This window comes from Triturus cristatus, chromosome 7 (assembly GCF_964204655.1).
Source record: "Triturus cristatus chromosome 7, aTriCri1.1, whole genome shotgun sequence".
NCBI classification, from domain to species: domain Eukaryota; kingdom Metazoa; phylum Chordata; class Amphibia; order Caudata; family Salamandridae; genus Triturus; species Triturus cristatus.
In genome coordinates, this window is record NC_140590.1 from 1,114,362,155 (window position 1) to 1,114,371,271 (window position 9,117).

The following is a 9,117-nucleotide window of genomic DNA, read 5'->3' on the forward strand; positions in this document are numbered from 1 at the left end:
AGGTGGTGCGGGGGCACGTAGCGCCATACTACGAGGCTGGGTCCAACAAGAACACTCATCTAAAGGACTACCTACAGAAATATTTAGAAAATGTTTTTATCCGGCCATCCCAATCACCTTTCTCTTCGCCACTTTTTTATACCAAAGAAGGGGGGCAAATTGACAATGTGTATTGATTATAGAGCCATTAAATGAATTACATTGAAGAACTGATACCCCCTGCCACTAATTTAGGTCCTTCTGGATTAAGATAAAGGTTCGAGAATCTACACCAAGCTGGATCTCTGACGGGCCTATCATCTTGTACGCATCCAAGAAGGCGATGAGTGGAATACAGCATTAAGGACTAAGTACAGGCTTTTAGAATATCAAGTAATGCCCTATGCCCTCTGTAATGCCCTGGCAGCCTTTCAACAGTTGATCAAAAACATCCTGAGGGAATACATAGATCGGTGTGCTATGGTGTACATTAATGAAATCTTGATATATTCCGATAACAAAGAAATACATGAGAGGCACGTCAAAGGAGTTCTGCAAAAATTGAGAGAAAACAGTCTTTTTGTAAAGCTGGAAAAGTGCACATTCAGAGTAACTTCATTAGAGTTCCTTGGTTTTATCTTGTCTCCTGAAGGAATAACAATGGACAAATGCAAGGTAGATGCAGTACTGGAATGGAAATCACCGCAATCAGTCCAAGAGGTGCAAAGCTTCATCGGATTTGCAAACTTCTACCGGAGGTTCATCCAAGAGTTTTCCAAGAAGCTGTTGCCAATTACGAAATTCCTAAAGAAAGCAATTCCCTTTGAATGGACCAAAGAGGCTGAAGAAGCATTTCTGCTGTTAATGGAGATGTTTACTACAGCACCCATTTTGTTACATCCTGACCCATCTAATCCATTTTACCTGGAAGCAGATGCTTCATATTTAGCTTTGGGAGGAGTGTTATCACAAAGGTATAAGAGAACTGTCCAGCTTAATCCTGTTGCCTTTCATTCTCGAAAACTGACCCCATCAGAGGTGAATTACACTATAACGGAAAACGAGTTGCTAGCCATTAAGGATGCCATCAAGGAATGGAGGCACTATTTGCATGGGGCAAAGCACACCATCACAGTTTACACTGGCCATCAAAATCTAAAGTTTCTAAAATCTGCAAGAACTTTGACCCCACGACAACTTCAATGGTCCTTGTATTTTGTGGATTATGATTTTGTAATCACGTATCGCCCTGGAACAAAGAATGGAAAGGCAGATGCTTTATCAAGAATGGGCATAGAAGACTTTCCGGAAAAGTTGGAGAATCAGAATATAATAGAAGAGGAAATATTTGGTGGGACGGTTCTCGGGAGTATCCTGGAGAATTTGGTTCAAAAAGTCATGAGTCAAGAAGAAATGCGGGAGTGGGCGCTTCAAAAGACCAACAGGGAAATCTGAGACTGTTTACCCTTTCAAGAGGGTGCTCTATACCTACTCACAGGAGAATTCCAGAAGAAGGTTTTTATCAACGAATGTCATGATCATGTGTTGGCAGGACATAAGGGAATCCAAAAGACAACAGACTTGATCAAACAGAGATTTTGGTGGCCAACTATGTCTAATGACGTTCGGCAGCATGTAACAACTTGTGAAGTTTGTGCCAGAGGAAAGTCAGAGAGACAAGCTCCTAAGGAATTATTACAACCATTACCTAATACATCTCATCCATGGCATACAATCACGTTAGATTTAATTGTCGACTTGCCTCTAAGTCAGGGTTACACAACTATAATGGTTTGTGTGGATGCATTCACTAAACTGGCCCACTAAAAGGATTACCCACAGCTAAGGACTTAGCACAGGCTTTCAGTCAAAACATAATTAGAATACATGGAATTCCGAAGGTCTTAGTAGTTTTTGTCCCACTTCTGGAAAGCCTTCACTAAAAATCTAAACATTGAAACCAGGTATTCCACTAGTTTTCACCTGGAAACAGATGGCCAGTCAGAAAGAGCCAACCAAGAGCAATGCACGCTGACTCTGAGTGATTGGTGTTTGTTGTGCATGATGTCACTTAATATTCCACACACAAAAAAATGACTCAAGTCAATGTTTTCCTTCTTGTTGTTCTTTAACAAAATTGCACTACTGCAGGCCAATCCATTGCATTTTTTATCCGGACTCATTTGAGACACTAAAGAGTTAAACACCCTGATCATACCATACTTGCAGTCAATCAGTATGATCGGTGATGATTGATGGAATAACTTGGGGCATTTCATGAAGTGGCCTAAAAGGTAAACAACAACACCAGTCCTACATGTCTGTGTAGTGGTGGAGGCGAGTTTGGTGGTGTGAATTAGGGGTGGATAGAAATCTCCGGCATCCCCACTCCCCGGCCCGTTTCCTGCTTCTGAAAGCAGCCAGGCCAGGGAGAGCCTCCCCAGGCCCCGGTGGACACCCGCTCCAGTGCCCAGACCCTCGGCTAGCTTGCAGGATGGGGGGCTCTTGTACCCCGGGGCCCGCCGGATGGAGCTCGAGCCCCTGGCCCGGTCCCAGCTGCCGAACCCTAGCCAGGCTGGGGAGAGCCTTCCCGGGCACCCTTAGATCCCTGTCCCAAGCGCCCGGACCCTCAGCTAGCTTGCAAGACGGGGGGCTCCCGCACCCCAGGGCCCGCCAGATGGAGCAGGAGCCCTGGGCCCGGTCCCAGCTTCTGAACCCTAGCCAGGCTGGGGAGAGACTCCCCTGGCCCCAGTAGACCCCAGTCCCCAGCACCCGGTACCTCAGCTGGCTTGCAGGACAGGGGGCTCATGCACCCCGGGGCCTGCCGGACAGAGCACGAGGTCAGGCCCTGTTGCAGCTTCTGAACCCTAGCCAGGACAGGGAGAGCCTCTCTGGGCCCCGGTGGACCACCGTCCCCAGCGCCAGACCCTTAGATGGCTTGCAGTACGTGGAGCTCCCGCACCCTGAGAAGGAGCACGGGCCCTGGGCCCAGTCCCAGCTTCAGAACCCTAGCCAGGCCGGGGAGAGCCTCCCCGGGCCCCGGTGGACCCCCATCCCCAGTGCCTGGACTCTCGGCTGGCTTGCAGGATGGGGGCTCCCGCACCCCGGGACCCTGGGATGGAGCACAAGCCCCGGGCCCAGTCCCAGCTTCCAAACCCTAGCCAGGATGGGGAGAGCCTCTCCAGACCCCAGTGAACCCCCGTCCCCAGCGCCTAGACCCTCAGCTGGCTTGCAAAATGGGGGGCTCCCACACCCTGGGACCCTGGGAAAGAGCACGATCCCTGGGCCCGGTCCCAGCTTCCGAACCCTAGCTAGGCCGGGGAGAGCCTCCCTGGCCCCTGTATACCCCCGCCCCCAGCACCCAGACCCTCGGCTGGCTTTCAGAACAGGGGGCTCCCACACCCTGGGATGGTGGGACGGAACATGAGCCCCGGACCAGGTCCCAGCTTTTGAACCCTAGACAGGCTGGGGAGAAAAACACCAGGCCCCGTTGGAACCTCATCCCCAGCGCCCAGACCCTCGGCTGGCTTGCGGGACTGGGGGCTCCCACACCCTGGGACCCTGGAAAAGAGTATGAGCCCCAGTCACAGCTTCCAAACCCTAGCAAGGCTGGGGAGAGCCTCCCTGGCCACTGGTGGAACCCCATCCCCAGTGCCCGGATCCTCGGCTGGCTTGCAGTATGGGAGGCTCCCGCACCCTGGGACGGAGCACAAGCCCCGGGCCTGGTCCCAGCTTCTGAACCCTAGCCAGGCTGGGGAGAGCCTCCCCGGGCCCCGGTGGACCCCCGTCCCCAGTGCTCAAACCCTTGGCTGGCTGGCAGGATGGGGGTTCCTGAACCCTGGGACAGAGCACGAGCCCCGGACACGGTCCCAGCTTCTGAACTCCAGCCAGGCCTGGGAGAGCCTCCCGTCCCGCAGGGCCATCTGTTTACCCAGCTCACAGGGCCATCTGGTCGCCCGGCCCGCTGGGCAATCTGGTTGCACGTCCTGCAGGGCCATCTGGTTACCTGGCCCACAGAGCTTTCTGGTAACGCAGCCAGGTGACCAGATGTCCCGGGATGACCCAGCACCCAGATGGCCTGGGAAGGTGCTGTACCCAGTTGCCCTTGCAGTCCAGCTGAGGGTGGACTGTCGCTCCGAGGCAGCCACTCGGGATGCTCCTTCCTGGGGCCGCCGCTGCTCGCCTCCCTTTTCGACTTGCCCGGGAGCAGCTGGAAGGGGAGGCCTTGCCGGTCCAGGCCATCTGGTCACCCTGCCGACCCGCAAAGGATGGTGGACCCAATTTCCGCACCCCGGTGGGGCAGGCATGGGAGGGGGAGGCCCCCATGCTGGAGGGCACGTGGTGGAGATGGCCTCCCTCGGGCCAACATTACACCCTCTGCATCCCTCTTTCTAGCCCAGCGGCAGAGGGAGCCACCCCTGGGTGTGGTGGAGGAGGGCATCCTCGGGCACCCACGCACGGATAGAAAAAAGCTTGGCTCAGAGAATGACTTTCAATAGATGGCAGCGAGGTAGCTGCTCTGCTACTTACGAAACCCTGATACAGAATCAGGTTGTCTATGAATGATTTAGCACCGGGTGCCCCACGAACATGCAGTGTACTAAGGGTGATGGAAGCGGCCCTCTTCCATCCGCGCTCCGGCCCCCAAGTGAGCGGCTCTATGCACCGGCCCCCCGAGAGAGGCCGGCTATCCCAGGCCAACCGAGGCTCCATGGCACTACGGTATAATTATGGTTTAGGGGGGATTTGGACTTAGAGGCGTTCAGTCATAATCCCATAGATGGTAGCTTCGCCCCATTGGCTCCTCAGCCAAGCATATACACCAAATGTCTAAACCTGCAGTTTCTCTCACACTGAGCAGGATTACTATTGCAACAACACATCATCAGTAGGGTAAAAATAACCTGTCTCACAATGGTCTAAACTCAGCTCACGTTCCCTATTAGTGGGTGAACAATGCAATGATTGGTGAATTCTGCTTCACAATGATAGGAAGAGCCGACTTCAAAGGATCAAAGAGTAACGTTGCTACGAACATTTGGCAGCCACAAGTCAGTTATCCCTGAGGTAAATTTTCTGACACCTCCTGCTTGAAACCCAAAAAGTCAGAAGGATTGCGAGGCCCCGCTTTCACGGTCTGTATTCATACTGAAAATCAAGATCAGGCCAGCGTTGCCCTTCTGCTCTGCGTGAGGTTTCTGTCCTCCCTACGCTCACCTTAGGACACCTGCATTATCGTTTGACAGGTGTACCTCCCCAGTCAAACTCCCCACTTGCCACTGTCCCCGGAGTGAGTCGTACCCGGTGGGTGCCGGTTGCTTGGAGCCAGAAGCGAGAGCCTCATGGGCTCGTCCCCTCGCCTCCCCGGGTAAGTGAAAAAACAATTAGAGTAGTGGTATTTCACAAGCAGCCCTAGGGCCACCCACTTATCTTACTCCTCTCATGTCTCTTCACAGTGCCAGACTAGAGTCAATAGGGCCTCTATCCCTGTTGATTCTGCCAAGCCCATTGCCTTGGCTGTGGTTTTGCTATATAGTAGGTAGAGAAAGTGGGAAAATCATTCATCCATTCATGCATGTCACTAATTAGATGAAGAGGCATTTGGCTACTTTCAGAGATTCAGAGCTACTACCGCCATTTACCCGCGCTTCATTGAATTTCTTCACTTTGACATTCAGAGCACTGGGCAGAAATCAAATCACGTCAACACCAGCCACGGGCCTTCGCGATGCTTTGTTTTAATTAAACAGTCAGCTTCCCCTGGTCCGTACCAGTTCTAAGTCAGCTGCTAGATGGCGGCCGAGGCAGAACGCTGGTCCCGTGCCCCTGGTGAGGGGGCACGGGAGAGGCAGCCACCTCAGCTGGGGCGATCCTCCGGTAGTGCCCAGCTTGCATTCAGAGTCACTGCCACCCTGGAGGGAGGTGCCTTGTCTAGCTGCAGCACGTGCCCAGCCTGGCTTCGCGCCTCAGCCTGACCGACCCAGCCCTTAGAGCCAATCCTTATCTCGAAGTTACGGATCTGACTTGCCGACTTCCCTTACCTACATTTTTCCAACATGCCCGAGGCTGTTCTCCTTGGAGACCTGCTGCGGATATGGGTACGACCTGACATGAGATTTACACCATCTCCCCCAGATATTCAAGGACCAGCGAGAGCTCACCAGATGCCGCGGGAACCACAATGCTTTCCAAGGCTCAGGTCCCTCTCGGGGCGAACCCATTCCAGGGCACCCTGCCCTTCACATAGAAAAGAGAACTCTCCCCGGGGCTCCCGCCTCCTTCTCCGGGATCGTTTGCATTACCACACTGGATGCCGCGAGGGCGCCCATCTCCGCCACTCCGGATTTGGGGATATGAACCTGACTCCCATTTGATTGGCGGAGGGCAACAGAGGCCATCGCCCTTCCCTTCCGAACGGCGCTCGCTCATCTCTTAGGACCGACTGACCCATGTCCAACTGCTGTTCACATGGAACCATTCTCCACTTTGGCCTTCAAAGTTCTTGTTTGAATATTTGCTACTACCACTAAGATCTGCACCCGCGGCGGCTCCTCCCGGGCCCTCGCCGCGGGCTTCTGTGCGCAACACAGTGGCCCTCCTACTCATTGTGGCTTAGCCTCCATGGCTCTGAGCGCTGGCAATGGCTGAGTATGGGCCCAATGCTCCAGTGCCATCCATTTTCAGGGCTAGTTGATTCGGCAGTTGAGTTGTAAACACTCCTTAGCGGATTCCGACTACCATGGACACCGTCCTGCTGTCTATATCAAACAACACCTTTTCTGGGGTCTGATGAGCGTCGGCATCGGGTGCCATTACATGGCGTTCAGTTCATCCTGCATCGCCAGTTCTGCTTACCAAAAGTGGCCCACAAGGCAGTTGCATTCCATACCCGGCTCCACAACAGCGATCCGGGCTTCTTACTTATTTAAAGTTTGAGAATAGGTTGAGATTGTTTCGGCCCCTAGACCTCTTATTATTCCCTTTACCAGATAAAACTGGGGGCTCTGAGCACCAGCTATCCTGAGGGACACTTCAGAGGGTCGATTAGTCTTTTGCCCCTATACCCAGGTAAGACAACCAATTTGTACTTCAGGACCGCCACGTACCTCCACCAGAGTTTCCTCTGGCTTTGCCCAGCCCAGGCATAGTTCACTATCTTTCGGGTCCTATCAAGCACGCTCATGCTCCACCTCCCCGATGGAGTGGGCGAGACGGGCCAGAGGTGCGCACGCCGCTGGGAGCATGACAGGATCCCACATCAGCCGGCACAGGCCAGCACTCACCTTTATTGCACCACAGGGTTTCGATCGGCCCTCCGGCTCGCACACATGTTAGACTCCTTTGTCTGTTTTTCAAGACGGATCGGGTGGGTAACCTACATCGCTGCAGACACCTGGTGCCCGGTGTGGGCCTCCCTGCCCGGCGGCACAACGCAGTCGGGGTGAACTGAGAACAGTCTGCCCCAGTTGCGCTGGGAGCAGGGCGCCCTATCCCCCCTTCAACCGCCCGAAGGAGTGCGCGGGAGAGTGCGCGGAGGCAGATGAATCCCCCTCGGCCCCATGGACACGGCAAAGCTGCTGCCAGAGGGGCGGTAACATCCTCCGCCACAGTGGAGGGCCACCTGCCACCCTGAAACCTTCCCAGCCAACCCAGAGCTAGTTGCGGCACACCGCCGTGGAGGAAATGAGCCCTATGGGGGCTGGGTAGGGCCTGGGCAGTGGTCTCATAGAGGGGATTTGGAACTCCCGGGCCACCAACCTTCCCACCATGTTGAAGTCTCTGGGTGGATGGCACAGATCCCACCCTTTTACCTTTCGACTGTTTCACGCCCTCTTGAACTCTCTCTTCAAAGTTGTTTTCAACTTTCCCTTATGGTACTCACACCCGTATTTAGCCTTAGATGGAGTTTACCACCTGCTTTGGGCTGCATTCCCAAGCAACCCGACGCCGAGAAGACCTGATCCCGGTGTGCCAGGAGCGGCTACTGGCCTAACACCGTCCACGGGGTGAGCCTCGATCAGAAGGACTTTGGCCCCCTGAGTGACGCCGGGGAGTAGGTCTTCTGTACACCACATTTCCCGCGCCAGCTGCCGGGCAGGGAATCGGAGCTGGGCTCTTGCCTCTTCACACGCCTTTATTGTGGGAATCCTGGTTAGTTTATTTTCCTCCGCTTAGTAATATGCTTAAATTCAGCGTGTCGCCACGTCTGATCTGAGTTCGTAGTCAGAAGAAAACGCCGAAGCATCGGGGGGAGCCATCGGGGGGGGCCAGGCCTCTGCCGGAGCAGGGGCCTGGCGTTCCGGCAGCGCGCACACACCCTCTTTCCCTGGATCGGATCTAGAGGGGGTTCGCTCTCCCTGGGAAGCCGGCCACGGAGGTGGGCATCCGAGGCTCATGTGCGCGGGCAGCTGGTGGGACACCACAGACAGCCACGCGCGGCATTCAGCCAGGCGCCCAGGGACAGGCCCAGGGCAGACCAGTTGCCAGGCCCCTTCTCGGGGCCAGGGGCACCGGTGGCATACCTCCACGGCAGGACCTGGCGAGGGACCCTGACACCGGAGATCGGGTGGTCTAACCTTGTGGAGGGACAAAGTGGAACCCTGCGATGACCCCAGCCACGTCCAGGGGAAGCCCCGGGGCGATTGATGATCGAGCGACCCTCAGGCAGACGTAGCCCCAGGAGGAACCCGGGTCCGCCAGGTGCATTCGAAGTGTCGATGATCAATGTGTCCTGCAATTCACACTAATTCTCGCAGCTAGCTGCGTTCTTCATTGACGTGCGAGCCGTGTGATCCACCGCCAAGAGTCACAGGCAACTTTTCGAAAACGTCCACCAACCTGCGGGTGCAGGAGAGGTGGGAGGAATGCGACGCCATCCATCTACCGCTCACGCGGCTAGACGGCCCAGGCGCCCCGTTCAAGACTTCCCCTCTGGGAGTCAGACTGAACCATAGGGAGAAAAAAAACATTACTGAGTGCTCGGCTGGGGAGTCCCCGCCACCCACCCGCCGGTGAGGCAGGGGGCCCCCGGTACAATGGGAGCAGACTGCCCCGCAGCTGCAGGTCCCTCCCAGAGTAACCCGGGAGGGACCGCGCAAGTCTTCAAACCCAGCGGCATGGGACCGGGTCGAACCAGGT

General features: G+C 55.2%; 2 non-coding genes across 2 annotated transcripts; both read right to left on the reverse strand.

Annotated features, from left to right (window-relative positions):
• Positions 1-4,445: 4,445 nt before the first annotated feature.
• On the reverse strand, positions 4,446-8,199 carry LOC146811174 (28S ribosomal RNA). The gene has a single exon (XR_014967080.1). It is a non-coding gene; the product is annotated as a 28S ribosomal RNA (ribosomal RNA).
• Positions 8,200-8,633: 434 nt separating this feature from the next.
• On the reverse strand, positions 8,634-8,787 carry LOC146811175 (5.8S ribosomal RNA). The gene has a single exon (XR_014967040.1). It is a non-coding gene; the product is annotated as a 5.8S ribosomal RNA (ribosomal RNA).
• Positions 8,788-9,117: the final 330 nt, after the last annotated feature.